This window comes from Echinops telfairi, unplaced genomic scaffold, assembly GCF_000313985.2.
Source record: "Echinops telfairi isolate 266 unplaced genomic scaffold, ASM31398v2 ScPeMD7_7425;HRSCAF=8463, whole genome shotgun sequence".
Classification (NCBI taxonomy): Eukaryota; Metazoa; Chordata; class Mammalia; order Afrosoricida; family Tenrecidae; genus Echinops; species Echinops telfairi.
Genome location: NW_022111325.1, coordinates 8,772,919 through 8,782,643, shown reverse-complemented (window position 1 = coordinate 8,782,643; position 9,725 = coordinate 8,772,919). Strand labels below are relative to the sequence as shown.

The following is a 9,725-nucleotide window of genomic DNA, read 5'->3' as shown; positions in this document are numbered from 1 at the left end:
CCTAGACCCTTGATAACTTATAAATTATAATTTTCATATCTTACACCAACCGCTGTCTCCCTTCCTCCATGGTTTTTGTTGTTCGCCCACTGGAGGGGTGTGTGTGTGTGATTATATGTTGATCATTGCTATTGGTTCCCCCTTCCTCCCCTCCTCTCCTCACCTTGCCCCTACCCTTCTGGTATCACTACTCCCAATCCTGTTCCTGGATTCCATGTGTCTTAAACTCTTATCTGTACCTGTGTCTAGTCTGCAGTGAAAGGCAATACTGGGGTCATGATAGTGGGGGTGAAGAAGCTTCAAGGAACCAGAGAAATAGTGTGTTTCATCGGTGCTTTATTGCATGTGGGATTATAAAGAGACTTTCCCCCAGCTATGTCTCCCCCAAACACATGCCACATATTAGAGGCTTTTTGCCAGCATATGGTGGGAGGTCAGATGTTTAGAGATATCCTCCCTGAAGGCAGTACGTTGCCAGACTACAGTCTGGTCCCACCACAGGTAGGCCTGCTCCCTGCTGTTCAGGACAATGGGCTACTTCTCCCTAAAGACTTGTGACCATTAGCTTGGTTCCTGTAGGTGGGGTTTATACTCTACTGATAATAGTTTCTATGGAGATCCAGAGAACAGGCCAAACCTGCTCAGTGACATCCAAAGTTAGGCTGCCATCCTGAATCTAGGATCCGCCCTGCTTGTCACATGTGTACCCCCAATCCCTCCTCTTCTTATTGCGTGTATATCCCTAGATTGTCCCCCCTCTCGTTGCTGTATAGCCTATAGTGCAAACCCTTCCTGTGACGTATGTCTTTACCTGTAATTAGGGGGCTTGCATGCCCCCTCAAAGGTATATAGGCCTGAGTTAGCAATAAAGAGCTATCTTGGGCTCCCCCCTCCCTTGGCCTCCCCTCAGATCCCTCTCCTCTCCAGTCCTCGCTCCCCTGTTCCCTTTCCCCTTGTCCTTCTTCCTCTCCCCCCATCTCCACGTGGACCACCAAGCAGGGCTGAAGTGAGCATACTACCATAAATGTGTCTGACTCTATTATTTCAATCTCTCTTCTATCTCTCATGCTCTCTAAGATTTTACTATAATCTTTATATATCTCAACTGTACAACTGTGCCTATTGAACCCGGAATTAGTGGTGGGGAGCTGGCCCTTCCCACACAACTGCACCCTGATTGACTCACCCCTTCCCTGTGACTACTCTGTAAGGGGATGTCCCATTGTCTACAGATGGGCTTTGGGTCTTTGCTCCAACCCCGTTGTTCTCAACAATGTTTTTTTCCGGTCTTCTGATGCCTGTTACCTGGTTCTGGTGACACCTCCTGATCACACAGGCTGATGTGTTTCTTCCATGTGGGCTTGTTTCTTCTCTGCTAGGTGGCCGCTTGTTTAATTTCAAGCTTTTAAGACCCTAGATGCTAAAACATTTTCTTTCTACTTGAGTGAGCCCTTGGTATCAGCTCCTTTTTTCCCTCCTTTCCCTACCTTCGCACCCTCATGAACCCTTGATAAGTTATAACTTTTTATTATTGTCATATCTTACACAGTCTGCTGTCTCCCTTCCCCCATGTTCCTGTTGTTCGTCACCGTCGGGACCGCAGCTCTTGTATGAGAGTGGTTAGCAGCTCAAAGTGTGACCGCCACACCACCACAAAACAAAACACAAACGCACTGCCCTGTGTCCATTCTGACCCACAGAGACCCTGTAGGGCAGAGTAGAATCGTCTCTGGGATTCTGAGACTGTGGCTCTTTATAGTCGTGGAAAGCCATAGCATTCTCGGGAGGAGTGGCTGGTTTCCAACTGCTGACCCTGCAGTTGGCAGACCAACATGTACTGTGGAGGACCAGCCTCCACAACCTAAGAGGTGGTTGTGTAATTGAAAGGTAAATGAAAGATACAACAGACAAGGCATGCAAGGGCTTACCTCTTCTATGGAGACTGGAACCAAGAGAATGAGTGAATGTTGTGGTAAACTGAGGGACCGAATGAGAAGGTAATGCAGTTAAATCCTCTATGCTCATAATTATAGGTCTGGAATGTCGACTTCAGTGGGGGAAGACCCTCATGGCTACGAGATATAAATAACTTTAAAAAAAACTGAAAGAATTTTATTTGGGGCTCTTATTAAATAAATCTTAATGCACATTCTCATGACTGAACACAGTCCCTACAATAATACCCCCCATAAAGGAACTGTCATAAAGGAGCTACCATATAAGATGTCTCATATTCATGACTGGCTATTCCTTGAGCCAAGAGGTTATCTGTAGATAAGAGCAATCAGGCTCTAGAGCCAAACCATTATAAAATTTACTTTCCACTGAGCCCTTGGTATCAGCTCCTTTCCCCCTCCCTCCCTTCTCTACCCTCGTAGACCCTTGATAACTTATAACTTATTTTCATATCTTACACCAACTGCTGTCTCCCCCCATGGTTTTTGTTGTTCGCCCACTGGAGGGGTGTGTGTGTGGTTATATGTAGAGACCCCCTGGGGAGGGCTCAGGGGCATTTGAAGTCAACTAGCACTAGGTCAAGAAGATGATTCACCTCTTGGTGGTTTATTACGTTACCAGCTTATGATATTACCCATTGAGCATGTAATATGTTATCTGTATAATGAGCATGCCTTTTGAAAGATCTGTAAGCCCCATTACACATACCCATTGGAAAATACATTCACTCTGTCAGTCCTGACATAGGGACCAGAAGCCCCTGTGCCCCACTCTCTTTGTCTATTATTTTCCACAATCGCAAAGTTGTTCCTGAGGACCTGTTCAAGTGTTAGGGACCTCCACCCCCCACCCCAACAGAATGTATTCCCTTAACAGGCTTATATACTCTTGGGCTATCAAGCCATGTCATACACATACGTAACAGGAAGATGTTGTTTTAAAGGCATACACATAACAGGAAGGGGAGGGGCTAAGGGCATACAATTGACAGGAAGGTACATCAGTAACAAAACGGGTGGGTTTTAGAGTTAAGATGGTGGCCTAACTTTGGTTGTCTCTGAGCTGGCTTGACCTTAAGTGTACCTCAGTTCTTCTCTAGGGGAGCAATCTATGCTCCTTATCAGAAGGGAGTGGGCTGTACTTAGGTTGGGGTGGTCTGATTGCTTTTGATGGCAGACAACCTTCAGGCAGACAGTAGCAACCATGTGCTTGCAAGCAGCACCTTAAAATTGGCATTATTACAGAGGAAATTGTGGGGAACAACTTCTACTTAGGAGAATGTGACTGGGATGCATCTTCACCCCATGGATGTGAAAGTCTTCCTCCACCAGAGTCTGCCTCCCAGGCTTCTTAAATATGAGCGTAGAGAATTTGTCTGCATACACTTTTTTCCTGGCTCTCTTTCCCACATGTAACCACTACACTGCCACCGCTCCACTACACCACTAGAGCCTCGAAAACCAAAATCACTGCCATCAAGTTTATTTCAACTTTTGGTGATCCTATAGGAAAGAACTGGACCTCCGGGGTTCTGGGACTGCAGCTTTTTTTTTTTTCCCAACCTCAAATGTTATTTATTTAATATAATCATCACAAGGGTGCAAATGGAGACTTAATTTAAGAAACAAGTGTGGGGGGAGGTCAGATCCTTGCTACCACTGCCAGACTGCTGTCTCATCCCACCACAGGATGGGCCTGCTCCCTGCCTCTGGGGACAATGGACAGGCTCCTGTAGGCGGAGTTTTCACCCTACTGATAATGGTTCCTATGGAGACCCAGAGACCACCCTCTCATTACTGTGTTACCCTATAGTGTAGCCCCTTCCTGTGATGTATGTCTCTACTTGTAATTAGTGGGCTGGCATGCCCCAAAAAGGTATATAGGCATGGGTCAGCAATTTAGAGCTCTCTGACCTCTCTCTTTGGCTCCCTTCTCTGCCCCCTCTCCCTTGTTCCCTTGCCCTCCTTCCCTTCCCCGTCTCTCCACATGGACCACCAAGCTGGGCTGAGGTGAGCAATGCTACCATGTAATGTGTCTGACTGCATCATTGTAATATCTCTCATGTTCTCGATGACTTTAATATAATACTTATATATCTCAACCGTACAATTGTGCATCACTGAACCCGTGATTAGTAGCAGCGGGTGGGGGCTGGCCCCTCACCCCCCTTCCATTCATCAATTTAATTTAATACTACAAACAAGCAAAACAGAAATGACACCACAGCTTAAGATAAGAGTTCTACACAGAAATCAAGTAGGGGAGGGGGGCATCGGGGAAATACAGACATCTATGGAAGAGAAGACAACACAAGGACAGGGAGGGTCAGGGCTCTTGGCTGGAGACTTGCTTTGAGTAGGTTTCCTCCAGGTATTTCTTAAAGGCTGGGGGTTTTTCCAGAGTTCGGCAGCGTGTGTGTTCAAAGGGCTGCTGATGTTGGGCTCTCCCAGCAGGCTCTGGATGGAGATGATAATCGTCCTGACGTCATACAGGGCAAACCACTTGTCCTTCAGGATGTCCAGGCAGATGTTACCCTGAGTGTCTGCGTTGGGGTGGTAGCAGAGGGGAGGAAACTTCGCTGTGGGCACATTGTCCACCACTGGGGAACTCCAGGGAGAGCTTATCCCTCAGGTCTTCATAGACTGTACTAGCTGCTCCGTGGATGGTCCCTAACCACTTGAAAAGGTTGTCTGATTTCGGGAAAGCAGAGATTCCTTTGTCGCCAGACATCATGAGGCTCATCAGCTCCTGTTGTAGCCTCTTGCCCATGGAACCCCAGGCTATGCTCCCACTGGGCTTGGCCCCTTTCCGGGTGGCTACAACACTGGCAGCTTTTTACCGGAGTAGAAAGCCTCATTTTTCTTCCCAGGAGTAGCTGGTAGTTTTGAAGGGCTGACTTTTATGTCACAAGCCTAGAGCAGAATCATCAGCGTCAACAGCCTAGGAATGATTGCTGAGGTGGAGGTCAGACACACCTCTTCTATCCACCCTTTTTAACCAGTTCTGACACAAACGATCCCTTCCACAACACACTCTACTTCACTGTTTGATGATTTATTGTAATGGTCAATAAATAGACAATACTCATAGACAATACTCAGAGACAATACTCAGAGACAATACTCAGAGACAGTACTCATGATTATGGAGTTTCTTGGGGTGAAGCCACAGTCGGGACAGCCTCTTCTCAGCTGGACCTGAAGGTAGGCCTCTCCCTGGCCCTAGGGCATTGGGCCCCTTGCATTGGCCTGGTCTCGGCCTTGCTCAGTTGTCAGGGTAGCCAGCCCCTAACAAATCATCACAGGCCCAGCAGACACAATTGTACAGTGATAATATGTAAAGATTAGAGTAAAGTCATAGAGAATAAAAGAGATAGGAGGCAGAATAAGATGAAGGAGTCAGGCACATTTTATAGTAGCAAGCTTACCTCAACCCCGCTTGATGGTCCACAAGGAGATCCGGAGATCAGAGAGGAGCACAAGGGAGACCGATTTATTTCTAACCAGAGCTTATATATATTTGGGGGCCGTGTAAGTTGCCTGATTACAGGTAATGACCTATATCACAAGAAGAGGTTGTAAAAAAGGCAATACAGTAATGGGAGGGGAGTGATCTACGGGCGCATATGCAATAGGAAGGGGAGGGATATGGGGTACACATGTGACAAGATGGGTGAATCCTAGATTCAAGATGTTGTATAACCTTGATTGTCCTTGAGCTGGAGACCCCCGAAAATAAGACAGTGTCTTATATTAATTTTTGCTCCCAAAGATTTGCTAGGTCTTATTTTCTGGGGATGTCTTATTTTTCCATGAAGAAGAATATGGTACACATTTATTGTTTATTGTTTTATTAAAAGAGAGCTCGCACTCCCTGTCTGCTCCGGCTGCCCTGCGGCCAACAGTGAGCTGCTCGGTGGTGCCTGCCACTACGGTCCAGAGTCACGGTAGCTTTGGGGGGCCTTATTTTCGGGAGGATGTTATATTTCAGTGAAAGGCAAAACTGTAAATAGGGAGCCTTATTTTCGGGGGATATCTTGCTTTCGGGAAACAGGGTATTCTAAGCTTTCTATGCAAAGGAATCCACTGATATTAACAGCAGGGAGTGAGACCCACCTATGATGGGATAAACAATAGTGCCTGATTGCTCTGGATGGCTGAATGCCTACAGGGAGAATATCTCTGACCTCCTACCATGTGCTGCAAACAGCCTCTTAGGTTTGGAAAGTCTTTGGGGGAGGCAAAGCTGGGGAAAAGTCTTTGTATATCCCACACTCAGTCAAGTGGCTCAAAACTTTTGCTCCATTGCTAAGTGCTTAGAGAAACTGTATTCTACCAGCAAGCCCTTTACTGGTTATCTGGTTCTGCTACTGCCACTTCTCTATCTAGCCATCTCTGATGCTACAACTCCTGTCTTCTGGCCCTTGGAGGTTCTCAGTGAAAGGATCTTGGATCCAAAGGGTGCAATCTATCCCTGGTGGTGGTCAGATTTGGACTCTACATCTCGCTATCCTGTGCTTTTAGCCTCTAGGATGGCTGATTTTAAGCCTAGTAAAATGGCAAAACTGACCAATCCCCTTCTTAGGGTTCCATATACCTTATTTACATGGTCCTGTTAGGTTTCTCAAATGGGTAATACCTTGATTCTTGGCTTCACATGATGTAAGAATTCACACTGAAACCCGTTTTGTAATCCAAGTGGATTTTTATGAAGGACAGGACAAGTTTCAAGTTTTACAATCTCAAAGGTGTTCACAACTGGGCCCAAAAAGCCACATGGAAAAGACCACCCACATGTATGGATCTTGGGGGGATCCTGGGAGACCAGAAGCCCAAGAATACTACAGGCTGAGAGCATGTGGGCCCAGAGTAGGCCTGGAGTGGGCACATGTGGGCCCGAGAGGGAGGAGAGGGAGACCCTCCCCCTCTACCTGCCTCTGACAAAGAGCAGGTATGAGGGTCCCAGAGTGTGCTCCCTTCCTGTATTCTAGCTGCCCCCACCCCCATGCCTGGCTGGCGGAAGGCGTGATTGATGGTCTTGTTTGACCCCATTGGCTGAGTTTGGCCCACCTGGGTGATGTCATGAGCCTGGGCCTAGTTTGGCCTGCCCAGGTGTACCTCCCACCTATCTCGGGAGCTTGAGTATGAGCATGCCCAATTTGGGGTCTTCAAAGGTGTATAATTGTTGCCTGATTTCTTTCTAACCTCCTCTATGGGGGCCTTTGCAGGCATGGGAAGGACAACCCCATCCCTAAGATAGTTACCTAACAGTCCCACTCTCACAAAGGTACCATGCTGTTTGCCTGCATTATCAACAAGCTGGCCCATCCCCTTAGTGGGCCACAAGCACCTCATTTGCAGAGTCCCACTCATTCATTTAGTGGGTGTTATTAGAGCATGATGAGAAAGGCCATATAAAAGCAATCCATTGTACTGCAGTAGCCTTGAAGTACATTTTGTATCTGGTTGCCTATTGTTTACTACTTTTCTCGACCAGAATGTTCTTTCTGTGGGAAACTGAGAACCAGGAACAGAATGTATATGGACAACTTCTCTACCCTTATAATTAAAGAGTCTGGAAGGCCAAGACTCTGGTGGAGGAGGGACTTCACATTTGTGAGTTGTAGATGAATCCGTCACATTCTCCTAAAAATCATCCCCCGCAATCTCCCCACTCTCCCGTAATAGTGCTACTTTTAAGATGATTCTTACAAGCACGTGGCTGCTTACATAAGCCTTGAGGCTATCTGTAATTAAGAGCAATCAGACTCTGTTGTCTGCCCCTTCCAAAGCCAGCCAACTCCCCTCTGATACCGACCATAGATTGCTCCCCAGAGGGCTCAGGGACATCCAAGGTTAAGCTGCTATCTTAACTCTAGTACCTGCCACCCTGTTAGGTATGTGCTTACTGGGGCTTACTAGCCCTAGGACTATATAAACCATTAAGGAATACATTTAAGGGGGGAGTGCGGTGTGGAGACCCAAAGCCATTTGTAGGCCACTGGACATCCCCTTACAGAAGGGTCCCAGGGAGGAGACGAACCAGTCAGGGTTCGATGTAGCAACGATGAAACATACAACTTTCCTCTAGTTCCTAAATGCTTCCTCCACACCCTACTATCATGATCCCAATTCTACCTTAGAAATCTGGCTAGACCAGAGGATGTACACTGGTACAGATGGAACTGGAAACAGGGAATCCAGGGCGGATGATCCCTTCAGGACCAGTGGTGTGAGTGGCGATACTGGGAGGTGGGTTGGAAAGGGGGAACCAATTATAAGGATCTACATATAACCTCCTCCCTGGGGGATGGACAACAGAAAAGTGGGTGAAGGGAGACATCAGACAGTGCAAGACATGACAAAATAATAATATTTAAATTATCAAGGGTTCATGAGGGAGGGGGAGTGGGGAGGGAGGGGAAAAAAAGAGGAGCTGATGCCAGGGGCTTAGGTAGAAAGCAAATGTTCTGAGAATGCTGAGGGCAATGAATGTACAATTGTGCTTTACACAATTGATGTATGTGTGGATTGTGATGAGTTATATGAGCTCCTAATAAAATGATTTAAAAAAAACAGAAGAATACGTTCAAATCTTTCTTGTTCCTGGCTTTGTGGAAAGGTGAGCACCCTGCATGTTTTGTCTGTCTCATCGTTTTCCCTCAATCGCACAATCGCTCCTCAGAACCCATTCCGTTGTAAGGCTAGACCTTACACTTTCAATTTGTTTATTTTACTATACGAATTTTAAAATAAGCTTGGTTTATCTTTAAAATCTTCAAAAGGCCTAAAATCGTGACAATGACTGTAAAACTCTTGATAAGATTGAACTTTTGAATTGTTGATCCATGGATTGTCTTAATAAAACTGTCAGAAAAAAAACAAAACAAAAAAACTGTCAGAAAACAAAATCTTGCTCATAAATCATACACTCAAAAACCTGCTCACAAATGCTTTTAGCAGCATTTTTCATATTGACAAAAATTGTATATAACAAGATACAGTAGTTACATAATTTACTATCAACTTTAAATGTACGGATGGAGTCTAGCCTGTCAATCAGGTCACAGCCTGATGGTGCCTCCTTGTGGGTTTGACCTTCTCGTAAGGAGGATCTTGGGAACCTCCCCCTCTCTTTCTGCTTCACCTTCCTGTTGGTGAGCCACTTGGAGACCTGCCAGACCCCTGGAGATGTGTGTACAGCATTGGATCCATGGGACTTTGCACCCACCAGCCAGTGATATTCTTGCATTCTGCATCATTTGTGTGTAGCTTTGTGAGTCTGAAGAGGGAATTTATGGACTAGTATCAGACTTATGACCTAGTACTGGACTTATGGACTTGATCTGAACTGGGCTGGGCTGTTTTATTGATGCACATTCACTCCTTAATATAAAGTTCTTTCTTATACATATGTGTCACTGAATTTGTTTCTCTAGTCTATCCAGCCTAATATAAAAGATATTCTTCAATAAGTAAATGGCTACATCTCTGTGATAGAGTATTACTGAAAAATAAAAAAAGAGGAACAAACAACAGAAACCATGGGCGAAAGGGAGATAGTAGTCAAGTGTAAGATATAAAAATAATAATAATTTATAATATATCAAGGGGTTACAGAGCAGGAGGGGGGAGGGAAAAAAAGAGGAGCTGATACCAAGGGCTCAATAGAAAGTAAATGTTTAGAAAATTGTAATGGCAACATATGTACAAATATACTTGATACAATGTTTCTTTTTTTTTTTTTTTAATCAATTTATTGGGGCTCAT

The 9,725-nt window shown here is 45.5% G+C and overlaps 1 pseudogene; it reads right to left on the bottom strand.

The window, feature by feature from the left end:
• Positions 1-4,281: 4,281 nt before the first annotated feature.
• Positions 4,282-4,779, bottom strand: LOC101644862 (annotated as a pseudogene).
• Positions 4,780-9,725: the final 4,946 nt, after the last annotated feature.